The sequence below is a fragment of the Anomaloglossus baeobatrachus genome, chromosome 2 (assembly GCF_048569485.1).
Source record: "Anomaloglossus baeobatrachus isolate aAnoBae1 chromosome 2, aAnoBae1.hap1, whole genome shotgun sequence".
Classification (NCBI taxonomy): domain Eukaryota; kingdom Metazoa; phylum Chordata; class Amphibia; order Anura; family Aromobatidae; genus Anomaloglossus; species Anomaloglossus baeobatrachus.
The window spans coordinates 483271515-483286256 of record NC_134354.1 but is presented as its reverse complement, the minus strand read 5'-3'; the positions used below and the strand labels follow the sequence as shown (position 1 = coordinate 483286256).

At 42.6% G+C, this 14742-nt stretch overlaps 1 protein-coding gene across 2 annotated transcripts in view; it reads left to right on the top strand.

The window, feature by feature from the left end:
• The window catches only part of SH3RF3 (SH3 domain containing ring finger 3), a 658302-nt gene that overhangs the window by 368040 nt on the left and 275520 nt on the right, over nt 1-14742 (top strand). The window lies entirely within an intron of this gene.

The following is a 14742-nucleotide window of genomic DNA, read 5'->3' as shown; positions in this document are numbered from 1 at the left end:
CAACAATACAGAGATATAAATATTTTATTAGAAATAAAACAGAAGACATTTAGAACTCCATCTTTATTACCCCAAAAAAACCTTCAACATAGTCCAAAGGCGGGCGAGCATCTTCAGCTCTGCTACATCTGTGCGAGAAGACAAGCACAGGTCTGCTCACACAGACTCAGCTTAGAGCTGTCACACACTTCACCCGAGTGCACAGCTGAGGCATGCGTATGACTCCTGCAAGTCTCGCATCTGATCACCCAACACAGCGCACATTCTCCTGACAGGAGCGCCTCAGCTGCATGGAAATACATGCAGCCGACCCGCTCCTGTTGGGGGAGTGTGCATCATACTGGGTAATACCGATGCGAGACTCGCACAGGGACAGTCAAAGTTCAATCAAGTCCATAGCTCAGGGACTCGAGTGAACCCTGACGTCACCGCGAACACTGCCGAAAAAAGCCCAAAACTGCCGAGTGGCGAGCAGTACAGTGAATGCCGCCTGAAGTTAATGATCGGACCCGGAAGCAGAAGCAGCTGGGAAACAAGAGTCTGCAAGATGCGTCGCGGGAGCGGTAAGTATAATTATAATGTTTGTTTGTTAATGTGCTTTCCTTTTACAGCTTCTGGACCTGAACTGAACCTGAACTGTAACACGAGCTTGTTTTAGAGTAGGAAAATAAAATTTTAAGCAATGTGGTCATGGCACACTGTTATAGGGCGAGGATCTGCTGCTGACACTGTTATGGGGGTAATGTCCTCAAATTCTCTACTAAGGTACCCGAGCCTGGTAATGATCCTCCTGCCTTGTATATGATCCACATCCTTGTATTTATGTCCCTCATCCTGGTATAGCCCCCATCCTGATAAACACTCTCATCCTGATATATACCCCCATCCTGGTATAGCCCCCATCTTGCTATATACCCCCATCCTGATAAATACCCCCATCCTGCTATATACCCCCATCCTGCTATATACCCCCATCCTGAAAAATACCCCCATCCTGCTATATAGCGCCACATCCTGATAAATACCCTCATCCTACTATATACCTCCATCCTGCTATATAACCCTAGCCTGCTATATGCCCCCATCCTGCTATATACCCCAATCCTGGTATATGCCCTATATCCTGTGGCACAGAAAAAAATAAACGTTTATACTCACCTTTCCTCACTCCAGCAGCATCGCTCATTCTCCTGTCTGTATCAGCAGTAGCGCCGTCGACCTGTGTGGAGCCGGTCACTGTTCCCTGCAGCATCATGATGTCCTCCTGGAGAGCGGTGAGCACAGGGATGACGTCATTGCTCTGCGTGCTCTCCACACACATCAGCGGGCCGTCAGAGTGGAGGACATTGCGATGCTGCAGGGAACGACCGGTGAGTATACCGTACTTATTCACTGCCCCCCGCGCTGATGATGATGATGTACGGGGGGCAGTGAATATAGCCGCACATAATCACTCCAGGCTGTAGTTGCCAGGGGTGATCACGCGGGCCGGAACTTTACTATGCGCGCAGCACCCGCCCATCATCCCGCCCACCTGTCAGCACCAGCTTCATGCTGAGAGATGATGGGCGGGAGGATGCATGCATATGAAATGAGTGGGCTCACGTGGTCACGGTGGGCGCTGCTACAGCCTGCGCATGCCGCCGATGACCCGCTCCACCGCAGCACCCTCATTCCCCGCAGCCCTACATTCAGACTATAAGATGCACCCCCCACTTTCCCCCAACATTTGGGGGAAAAAAAGTGCGTCTTATAGTTCGAAAAATACAGTAGTTTTATATAGTGCAGTGCTTAACATACATCAGCAACACTGACCACATTGGGGCTCACAATCTAAATTTCCTATCAGTATGTCTTTGCCGTGTCAGAGGAAACACAGATGTTGTCCTTGGTGGGATTAGAACACAAGACCCCAATGCTGCAAGACTGCAGTGCTAACCACTGAGCCATCGTGCTGTCCATAGTTAAATATCATTCCTATTATTCATCCTCCTATCACATACTATCTAGAATTACTATGGCCATTAGATCTGACTCCATGTTGTTGCTGCTTCATAGTGTTGATTATCTTGCAAGAAGTATGTTGAACCACTCCCCCATTAGACTTTAGCTTAGAATTGAGGAAACTATGGACCCAGTAAGAAATTAAGGTGATTCAATCTTTTTTTGGCTCCTACTTATGAGTGATTCCGGAATTCTATGCTGTAAATGAGCGGTCATCTTCTACAACATGCGTATGGGACATGATGAAGGCTTTCATAGGAGGGATTCTAATACAACTTAGTTCACCCCAGAGATTCATAATAGAGTGGAGATGACAGAGAAGATTTATATTTATTATCCCTTAGAAAGGATGAGCATAACTTTGGAGATTCGAATAAAAATGTATTAGGATTTTCTCCATAGGGCTGAGGCTAAGTGTTTTTTTTTTATAAAGCAGAAATTCTTTGCAGAGGGAGAAAGCACTGGCCACCTGTTGCCAAACAGTAGTGGCCTGACACACATTGTGCATCTCACCAAGAATAGGGGTGAGACAGTCTCTTGTATAGTGAAAATCTCCTAAATGTCTTACATGATTGTCATGTTAACTTATATTCGCCTAGATTCCCAAATCATGAGAGGGAGAATGAGGAATTCTTGTCTGAAATCTGTCTGAAATTCTTACAGATGGCTAAGAAGGTGGTGACCCTTCTTGATGGACTCATAATTGTAGTGCTCCTGTCAATGCCTAACCATAAGGCATCTTGAATTCCCAGTAATCTCTATAAGAAATCTACTTAATTCTTTTGCTGCATCTCGTAAACATCTTCCAAGACACCACAGACATAGGTCAATTACCAAATTATGTGAAGAAGCAATAATGATGGTTCTGCTGAAGCCAGGCAAGGGCCCTTGTCAACCAGATTCTTAATGGTCAACTCAATTTCTTTACTTCTTGTTGATGTTTTGGCAAAAGTGCTTCCTATCAGGCTTGTTGGAGATATTACAGAAATTATCCAAGCAGACCTGTTAGGCTTTATGCCCAATAAGTCCACAGATATTAATCGCAGGTGCCTGTTATTACACTTTCAGCTGAGTTCTCTGGAGAAAGAGATCAGAGTGATTTTAAACCTCAACTGTACCAAGATGACTAATAGCATCAAATGGAATTACTTGTGGTTGGTCATGAGAAAAATAGGGTTTGGACCCAAATTTGTTGCATACTTACATCTACTATGCAATAGAATGAGAGCAAGAATTAGGGCTAGCAGTTATTTGTTTATTTAATTGACCCTGGGAAGAGGCACATGGCAGATTTTCCCTCTGTCTCCCCTACTCTTTGTCACAGCTATGGATTGCTTTTCGCATTTGATAAGAACATCTTCTGAAGTGGTGAGATTTAGATGTGGCATGGTGTAAGTGCGAGTTTTGTATGTTGCAGACAATATGGATGTGTTTATGGGTGAAGTGCAACAGTAATGCAAATAATATGGTATATGTTTGGAGACCAGTCTGGTCTTCTTATAAACTGGTGCAAATTGGTACTAATGATGGTAGACCTACTTCTGGAATCTTTTTCCCTAAGGCACACTCAGATGCATATAGGCCATAAGTTTAAATACCTAAGTATTTGGCAGATGCCAAGATTATGGCCATGATTCATCAAGAACTTGCATTTTTCATGTGTGGGTGGGCTGAAGTGTGAGGCACCTGATTCATTAATAGACACACACTTGTTAATGAATCAATCAATTCTTAATGAATCAGGAATGTGCCTCCTTGAGCTCCTCACCACCAACGTTACTCCAGACAGGGACCAGTAAGATTTGTGGCATTAGGTACGCCATTGCTTGTCATGATTTGTCAGGATAGTGAAGGGCATTGTAACGCCTGCCTGGAGCCACAGACTCAGACTGGCTGTAAAGGGAGGCTAGAGGAAAGCCACTCACCAAGCAGGACCCCGAGAACTCTGCAACCCTTTAATCCCTATATAGGAATTTGGAATTACACAGAGCCCCAGAGATCATCACCTGTGGTAGGCTGTAGTCCGTGGTAGTCAGACAGGGTCAAAATCCAGGAGATGCAATACAGGAACAGAATTGGCAGGCAAGTGAGTAATAAGGACACAAAGCAGAGGTCAAATCCGGTACTGGCAGCAAAGTACAAAAACGAGGGAGGGTAGTCAGAAAACAAGCAGAAGTCAGCGCACAGGAATTACTATACAAACAGAACAGGAACCAGGAATACAGAACAATCTCTGGTGGTGGCCAGCAGACAGGAGGGGTAATAAGAAAGGTGTGGTGTCTTCCAATTGGTTGTAGCTGAATGATGGTAACTTCAGCTGGAAGAAACACGCCACCTACCGTCAGCCAGTGGTACTGCAGATCCCATGGAAACCCAGCTGAGTGGATGAGCCAAACCAGCGCCCACCAGCGCCGCTGTTATGGACTCCTCTCCCACCACCAGCACTATCCACGGCAGGAACACGGCGTTGCCTGGTGATCAAAGCAGAAGTGGATGGAGCGAACTCTGGTGGGGACGTAACAGGCATTTGGTGGTACAAGTCTTCACTTGGAATATAACAAATCATTTTTGGAGGCTAGTATACTGCGGTTTGGACCTAATGGACCCATACTTTTCATGATTTATAAGGTATGGGATAGGGGAAATTATTTGCTGCGATGCATAGAAGTGTACTCAATTATGGCACAACTCCAATTTACTGGAGCTTTGTAAACTAGATAACTTTAACAATTGCAAAGAGAGCTGTAGATACTCTGAAACAGATACAAAATGGAAATGGATTGAAGAATTTTGACCAGCTTCAAAGTGAATTTAATATATACTCCATAGGGAGTTTTACCAGTATTGACAGGAAAACATGTCCATAATGCTCAAGCTAAAATTAAAAAATTGGATGTCGGAAGCTCATTTAACTAGCCATTGAGAGTGGATTGGTGAGGAGACGGATTATGAGTGTCTATCGGTGCTTACTATCAGCATACCTATCTAACATTCCTATGACAATTAAAAATAATTAGGAAAAAGACGTGTGCAAAATTACAGATAATTAACGGGAAGCCATACTGAGCCTTACATCTTGGATGTCTCTGTGTGAAGCCCAACGATTATAGCACTTGTACCTTTCCTATAGCAAATTTAAATTGCTTAGTTTTTTGTTTAGATTTAACGTTTGGGTGGACTTTCACTGTCCAAGGTGTGGTCACCTCAAGGCTACACTTATCATATGATGTGGGACTGTGCCATCCTAGGTTCATTCTGCAAGAGGATTTTTAGATTTTATTCTTAATATACAGTATATGGCATAATTAAGTTTTATCTGCTGGGTCGTATAAGAGATATACCTGTGGATGACCCAATAAATTTGGAAATGCCCTCTATTCTTAATACGGCTTGTAAACTGATAGCTTTCCACTAGATCCAACCACTACTACTATAAGCAAATATTAAGAAACTGAATGGTACAATACATGTTGATAAAGGAGGCTAGAAAAAGAGAAATATCTTGGCAAAGTTTGGTTTTATAAGATTTAGGGACCTCAAATAGGCACACTTGGCTTACTGTAAAAATCCATTAAAGGGAACCTGTCATCAGAAATTTTGCATTAAACCTAAAAGATTCCCTCTCTGCAGCTCCTGGGCTGCATTCTAGCAATGTTTCTGTTGTTTATGTGCCGCCATTCTGACCAAAATAAAGACTTTGTAAAGTGGTACCTTTTTGTATTCAGATCTTGATAATGGTACACGGGGGCGGGCTCTCTGGTGTCCGTTAGTCAGCCTCCCTGTCGCTTTAGGCCGTCCCCCATCGCGCAATTTCAAAGAGGTGACGTGAAGTAAGCTGGCCAGCGCTTGCACAGAACGGTGGAGGCGGTGGTGAAAGCGCGAGCACGAGGTTATGGGCGGGTACTTGCTGATGAAAGTCACAGCGCCGCCCATAATCTCGCGCATGCGCAACACGTCACCAGCGGTCACACTGTGCACATGCGCATGCGCCGTGCCATTTTTGTGGGACTGCAATGTGCAGTGTGACCGCTGGTGACGTGTTGCGCATGCGGGAGATTATGGGCGGCCATAATCTCACGCATGCGCCGTGCCACTCTCGCGGGACTGCAATGTGCAGTGTGACCGCTGGTGATATTTTGCGCATGCGCGAGATTATGGGTGGCGCTGTGATTTTCATCAGCAAGTACCCGCCCATAATCTCGTGCTCGCGCCTCCACCGCTGCCTCCACCGTTCTGCGCAAGCGCTGGCCAGCTTACCCACGTCAACTCTTTGAAATTGCGCGATGGGGGATGGCCTAAAGCGACAGGGAGGCAGACTAACGGACACCAGAGAGCCCGCCCCCGTGTACCATTATCAAGATCTGAATACAAAAAGGTACCCCTTTACAAAGTCTTTATTTTGGTCAGAAAGGGGGCACATAAACAACAGGAACATTGCTACAATGCAGCCCAGGAGCTGCAGAGGGGGAATCTTTTAGGTTTAGTGCAAAATTTCTGATGACAGGTTCCCTTTAAGAGATAATATTATGTATTTGTTAATGTCGACATTCTAACTTCTGAGTTAAGTCATGCATTTGTATATTTCTACTACATAGTAAAGGAACTAGTGGATATATTTGACGTCTACATTGGGGGAACTGCTGGACGTCTTGGAATACAAACTGTATTAGATTAGCATCAATGGTGTGACAAAGCATCTCAAGGTAGTGAATACATTAGACCTTCTTTGATTGCAAAATATTTCTATCCAGGCAATAAAAAATAAAATACCTATATTGAAAATGTTGTAAGTTTATCCAACTACTTTTGTGCCCCTGAAAATAGAGGAGCAGTGGTATTCCTAAACATTGAATACAATATTATTAAAACCCTTGAATTACAGCTGAAAGTCTACACATCAATCACATATTGGTAGTCTTGTTTTTAATTGGAAAAGGCTAAATTATGATACTTAAATTACTATCCAAGTATAACCCCAATTCCAAAATAGTTTGGATACTATATAATGTTATGAAATAAAATATAATAATTTGGAAACCTCTTATAGCATTATTTTATTCACAGCAGTACATAGAACACATATTAGAAGTTGAAAGTTAGACATTTTTCTTTCTGATTTGAAAGAATTAATTAATTTAGAAATTAATGGTAGTGCATCTTACAAAAATGCGATACATAGAAAAATAGCAGATGCTTTGGCAAACTGATAACTTGCTTGCAGATATGCAGTAACACACAAATACCTTGATAACAAAGGCAAAGGCATGAACACCAACTAGATTAGTTGAAATAATTTAGTAATATGTCATCTTGATAGCAGAATAGTAAATGTGGACAAAACTAAAAAAGCTGGACCGAGTTTGGAAATAAATACTGAAAGTAGAACGGAAGTGAGGAAAAGCATTGGAGACAATTAAAAACCTGGCTGGAAGCCACATGGAAGGAAGAACAATTCCTGACAAACACTTGGTTGCGGATAACTTTGCTTTCCCTACACTCAGGCAATAGACAGCTGCCTCAGTCAGCCTTAAAAGGTTTGGAATGATAACATCAATGGTGATTTTCAAAATACTATAGTAACCCTAAGCAATCTAGCGCAGAGAGAGACAACTTTTGATGAGGAAAACAAATCTGGGGGCTGGAGACAGATAGGTGAGTTAGGCTATGTGCCCACGGGGAAAGTGTCCTGTGGATATATATCCGCAGGACATTCCGCAGGAGCTCCCGGAAAACCGCAGCACAACTTTGTCTGTTTACATGCTGCGGTTTTATTGCGGAATGTCCTGCGGATATGCTGCGGTCATTTTACATTGAGGATACAGAACCATGGCTTCGGCACTGCATCCTCAATGCAGAACAAATGCTGGAGTGTTGGAGGAGGTCATACTTACCTCCATCATGCAGCACTTCACTTTACTCTACAGCCGTGTCTGTCTGCACATTTCTGGAGGTGGGTGGGCCTGAAGTAGCTCCGGCTGTCACATGACCGGAGCTCGTGCAGGCCCCGCCCACCTCCTGCTTCCTGCTCCTTGCTCCACTGCGCTCCTCTGCACCGGAGGAAGTGACTCCGGTGACTGCTATCAAGGCAGGTAAGTATAGGATCTTGCGGAAAAATCTGCTGGAATAATTCACATGCTGCAGATTTTTCGGCACGGAAATCCGCACTATTTCCGCTGCGGAAAAAACGCAGCATGTGCACAGCAGTTCCTAAATGCCATAGAAATGGATGGGGACTTTCTGTACTGTGGATTTTTAAAAAATCCGCAAAATCTCCGCAAAAAAATTGTGGAAAATTCCGCAAATTTTATGCAGCATGGGCGCATAGCCTAACAGTTTATTGTTACAAGGCTCATAGACATTTGATTGCTAGATAACATTCAGAGGCTGGAGCAATCTCTATTAATATAGGATTTTATTTGATGCTTTTATTTGTACAAAATGTATTTAATTTTTTTTCATTTTATTATCTGTATTTGACACTTTTTTGGGTACAGCAGTTACCATGTGTGTCATTATAATATTTTTTCTATACTTTATGTATTACTTACAGCAAAGAAGGGCAGCAATTTTACATCGCCCAGGCCAAAAACTAGTACTCTAGCAGGATGCAGCCAAACCCCCACTAGGTGGAGGCATCACAGGTGCAGAAGGAGCAAATCACGCACACTCTTCCAAAAAATGGAGGGGGCGATTGCTGGATGATAAAACTGCACACTGATGGCTTGTATAGAGTGTTGTTTACACATGCAGATGCACAGTCACAAGCCCTCAGCCTATTAGGTGACACCCATACTATTAGACCAGGCGGGCTGCCAAGCCGTACCCCATATGTGCACCATACAGGGACAGGAACTCCAATATAGAAGGCCTAACAGAAGGGGGCCTGGCTGCATTCTGTACATGGTATTCTGGCCATAATACCAACTAAAACCTCATATTTGTTTATTTTTTTTGTGCAGGATGCAGCCAGGCCCCTTTTTGTTAGGCCTTGCATAAGAGTTCCTGTCTCTGTATGGTGCACAGATAAACTCATGGATGTTAGCATTCCTACATGAACAGTGTCCTGGAAAGTGGATTGGTCGTTGTGGGCCAGTTAAATGGCCACCAAGGTCTCCCGATCTGAACCCCTTAGACTTTTATCTTTGGGGGTCATCTGAAGACAATTGTCTATGCTGTGAAGATACAAGGTGTGCAGTATCTAAAACAACGGATACTAGAAGCCTGTGCTAGCATTTCTTCTGCGGTGTTGCTATTAGCGTATCAAGAGTAGGAGAAGAGGGTTGCATTAACAATCCAACACAATGGGCAGCACTTTGAACACATTTTATAAGTGGTCATAAAATTATAAACAACTAAATAATGAATAAAGTTACATTAAAACTAAGGACACCCTTGTTTTTCTTGTGTTACATGACCCTCTTCCCATTAAAAAAAATAAAGTTGGATCCAAAATGGCCAACTTCAAATGGCCGACATGGTCACCACCCATCTTCAAAAGTTTCCCCTCTGCCATATACTAATGAGCCACAAACAGGAAGTTGATATCTGTAATGCCTGAGTGTAGCCACAGACTCAGACTGGCTGTAAGGGGAGTCTAGAGTAAGGCTGCTCACAAAGCAGGACCCCAAGAACTCTGCAACCCTTTAACCCCTATACAGGGATGTGGAATTACACAGAGCCGCAGAGATCACTACCTGTGGCAGGCTGTAGTCCGTGGTCGTCAGGCAGGGTCAAAAACCAGGAGATGCAAAACAGGAACAGAATTGTCAGGCAAGGGCGTAGTGAGGAGACAAAGCAGAGGTCAAATCCAGAACTGGCATCAGGGTACAAAAACGACAGGCAGGAGGGTAGTTAACAACAAGCAAAGGTCAGCGCACTGGAATCACAATACAAACAGCACATGAGCCAGGAGTACAGAACTATCTCTGGCAGTGGTCATGTGACAGGAGGGGAAATAAGAAGGGTGTGGTGTCTTCCCATTGGCTGCTGGTTAATGGTGGCAACATCAGCTGGAAGACACGCCACCTACAGTCAGCCTGTGATCGGAGCAGAAGTCGCAGGAGAGGAATCTGGTGGGGACGTGACAATATCATTGACCATCTACATTTTATTTAGGTGTATCTATATAAATTGCCCACCCTGTATATATATAAATATATATATATATATATATATATATATATATATATATATACTGTATATATTATGCTACTCGTGGTGTGCAGTGTAATAACATTGTGGGATGTTACATAAACATTAGTAAAAATATGTTTCAATATAATGCCTTTTCTTTTAGCTAGATTACATTGATTCTGTCAGACTCCTCCAGCAATTTTGCAGGACCATTTGAAATATTTTAATATGACATCTGTATTTCAACCCTGACAAGATAGATTTATCAGCTAGGTAAGGAGAAAAAAAAGAAAATCTGAGAATCCAGAGGAGTTTATTACTTTCAAAGTAGGTCACTTGCAGGGAGACCAGAAAACTCCCACAGAGGAAAATGCTCAAGGTTTAAAAAAAAAAAAATATAAAAAAAAATTGAAAAATAGTGAAAGCGCATCAGTTATACCGTGTATAGAATCTGCCCAACCCTGACGGCCAGGCTCCACTCTGCCTTTGATTATCTAGCAGTGGGTGGCTATTGAATGTTATCCTCTACACTACAAGTAAAGCGGGTTAATATGGAGCTTGTTATGTCACTCACATCATTCACTGTGGAGTGAGATGAAAAGAGACCTTCTCCAGTGACCCCCATACAGCAACGCTCAGTTCTGCGGAGCCCTGCTGAATACTGCCATGTTCTGCAGTGCTACTGTAGTTTTGTCCACCCCGTGAGACACCTGGCGTAAAAATCTTTAAATCTTTTTTTTTTCATACTGGAATTAAACATCTTTTCTTCTTTCTGTCGATTACGGTAGCAACTGTTTTAGTAAAGAGTGCATATACACAGTATACAGTGCCTACAAGTAGTATTCAACCCCCTGCAGATTTAGCAGGTTTGATAAGATGCAAATAAGTTAGAGCCTGCAAACTTCAAACAAGAGCAGGATTTATTAACAGATGCATAAATCTTACAAACCAACAAGTTATGTTGCTCAGTTAAATTTTAATAAATTTTCAACATAAAAGTGTGGGTCAATTATTATTCAACCCCTAGGTTTAATATTTTGTGGAATAACCCTTGTTTGCAATTACAGCTAATAATCGTCTTTTATAAGACCTGATCAGGCCGGCACAGGTCTCTGGAGTTATCTTGGCCCACTCCTCCATGCAGATCTTCTCCAAGTTATCTAGGTTCTTTGGGTGTCTCATGTGGACTTTAATCTTGAGCTCCTTCCACAAGTTTTTAATTGGGTTAAGGTTAGGAGACTGACTATGCCACTGCAACACCTTGATTTTTTCCCTCTTGAACCAGGCCTTGGTTTTCTTGGCTATGTGCTTTGGGTCGTTGTCTTGTTGGAAGATGAAATGACGACCCATCTTAAGATCCTTGATGGAGGAGCGGAGGTTCTTGGCCAAAATCTCCAGGTAGGCCGTGCTATCCATCTTCCCATGGATGCGAACCAGATGGCCAGGCCCCTTACCTGAGAAACAGCCCCACAGCATGATACTGCCACCACCATGCTTGACTGTAGGGATGGTATTCTTGGGGTCATATGCAGTGCCATCCAGTCTCCAAACGTCACGTGTGTGGTTGGCACCAAAGATCTCAATCTTGGTCTCATCAGACCAGATAACCTTGAACCAGTCTGTCTCAGAGTCCTCCAAGTGATCATGAGCAAACTGTAGACGAGCCTTGACATGACGCTTTGAAAGTAAAGGTACCTTACGGGCTCGTCTGGAACGGAGACCATTGCGGTGGAGTACGTTACTTATGGTATTGACTGAAACCAATGTCCCCACTGCCATGAGATCTTCCCGGAGCTCCTTCCTTGTTGTCCTTGGGTTAGCCTTGACTCTTCGGACAAGCCTGGCCTCGGCACGGGTGGAAACTTTCAAAGGCTGTCCAGGCCGTGGAAGGCTAACAGTAGTTCCATAAGCCTTCCACTTCCGGATGATGCTCCCAACAGTGGAGACAGGTAGGCCCAACTCCTTGGATAGGGTTTTGTACCCCTTGCCAGCCTTGTGACCCTCCACGATCTTGTCTCTGATGGCCTTGGAATGCTCCTTTGTCTTTCCCATGTTGACCAAGTATGAGTGCTGTTCACAAGTTTGGGGAGGGTCTTAATTAGTCAGAAAAGGCTGGAAAAAGAGATAATTAATCCAAACATGTGAAGCTCATTGTTCTTTGTGCCTGAAATACTTCTTAATACTTTAGGGGAACCAAACAGAATTCTTGTGGTTTGAGGGGTTGAATAATAAATGACCCTCTGAATAAACTTTTCACAATTTAAAAAAAAAAAAAATAAAAAAAGAAATAACATTCTTTTTTGCTGCAGTGCATTTCACACTTCCAGGCTGATCTACAGTCCAAATGTCACAATGCCAAGTTAATTCCAAATGTGTAAACCTGCTAAATCTGAAGGGGGTTGAATACTACTTGAAGGCACTGTATATATATATATATATATATATATATATATATGTATATGTATATGTATATATATATATATATATATATATATATATATATATATATATATATATATATATATAAAATATGCAATGTCATATGGCCGCCATACAGTATATATCCCTAGAACATGGCAAAATAAGGAATTTCGAGGTTGTTACCTGCAAAAGGATATTAGTTGTTCCATGATTATCAAATGAGAAGAAATGTTTAGTTACAAATACAACACGTCCAATATATATTTTTGTATGCTGCATTAACAAGTGACATGCACATGGTAAATGCCATCACAGTGATGTGGCTGTCTTTTAATCTGGAGCAAACCCGATTTAGCAGAGATAATAAATCCCTTAATGCTTCAATGACTGCCTGCCGTAAAAAAAAGACTTTAATCCTGCACACAGTAATTTTTTGCTTGTTACATGCAGTTGCAGGTAGGGGGCCCGCCGGTTAGTGCCAGCAGGACACCTCAAAGACAGACGTTTTTTAACTTCTCCGACCTTTTTTGATCATTTTGTACAAAATATTTTACCACTTTATTTTAAAGACACTCTATGTTATTGAAAAATAGTGTAAAAAAAAGTGTATTTTTCAATTATTATTATTATTATTATTAACAATAATAATAATAAAAATAATATTATTATTATATTAAAATAATTATTATTATTTAATTAGAGATGCATTTATTACTCAGCACATTTTTAAATAACTAAACTACATCTAGAAATTACGGTAGTTTTCAGAATGGACATTTCCTATAAAAAAAAAAAAATTTAGAATCATTTAGAATTACACCCAATTACACACACATGGGAAGTCTTAAAAAATGTAATTGTATCCAGCATAACATACATGTCCTTTAAACAGTTTACAACAAAATTTGTGTGATGCTTGAAATGAAGTTTAACGAGGTCCTACCAAGTAGTTCTTCCAAACATTTTTTTAAGTGATGTAAATACTAATTTTACAAATCACTTATGTTACACTGAGTAAAATTATAAACCCAACACTTTTGTTTTTACTCCCATTTTTCATGAGCTGAACTCAAAGATAAGAATTTCTCTATTTACACAAAAGCTGCCAACTGCCCTCCACAGCCATCGAATGTGAACATTTTCCCACTCATTTCGATTACAAAGATGAACTGCAGTCAGGTGGAGACCCCGATGAGGATGACGAGCATACAGATGGGCTTCTCTGTGACAGTTTGTGCAGAAATTCTTTGTTTTGCACCGATTGTTACAGCAGCTGTCCGGGTGGCTGGTCTGAGATGATCTTGAAATTGAAGATGCTGGAAGTTGAAGTTCTGAGTTGGTGTGGTTACACGTGGTCTGTAGTTGTGAGGCCGGTTGGATGTACTTCCAAATTCTGTGAAACGCCTTTTGAGATAGCTTATGGCAGAGAAATGAACATTCAGTTCATGGGCAACAACTCTGGTGGCTATTCCTGCAGTCAGCATGACAATTGCACACTCCCTCAAAACATGCAACATCTCTGGCACTGTGCTGTGCAATAAAACTGCACATTTTAGAGTGGCCTTTTATCATGGCCAGCCTAAGGGGTACTTCTCACATAGCGAGATCGCTAGCGAGATCGCTGCTGAGTCACGGTTTTTGTAACGCACCAGTGACCTCATTAGCGATCTTGCTGTGTGTGACACTGAGCAGCGATCTGGCCCCTGCTGTGAAATCGCTGCTCGTTACACACGGTGCTGGTTCATTTTTTGGACGTTGCTCTCCCACTGTGAAGCACACATTGCTGTGTTTGTCAGCGAGAGAGCAACGATCTGAATGTGCAGGGAGCCGGCTTCTGGCAGCCTGCGGTAAGCTGTAACCAAGGTAAATATTGGGTAACCAAGCAAAGCCCTTTGCTTGGTTACCCGATATTTACCTTGGTTACTAGCGTCCGCTGCTCTCACGCTGCCAGTGCCGGCTCCCTGCTCCCTGCACACGTAGCCAGAGTACATATCGGGTAAATAAGCGGTTTGCTTATTAACCCGATGTGTAATTTGGCTACGAGCGCAGGGAGCCAGCGCTAAGCGGTGTGCGCTGGTAACCAAGGTAAATATCGGGTAACCAAGCGAAGTGCTTTGCTTGATTATCCGATATTTACCTTAGTTACCAAGCGCAGCATCGCTTCCATGCGTCGCTGGGGGCTGG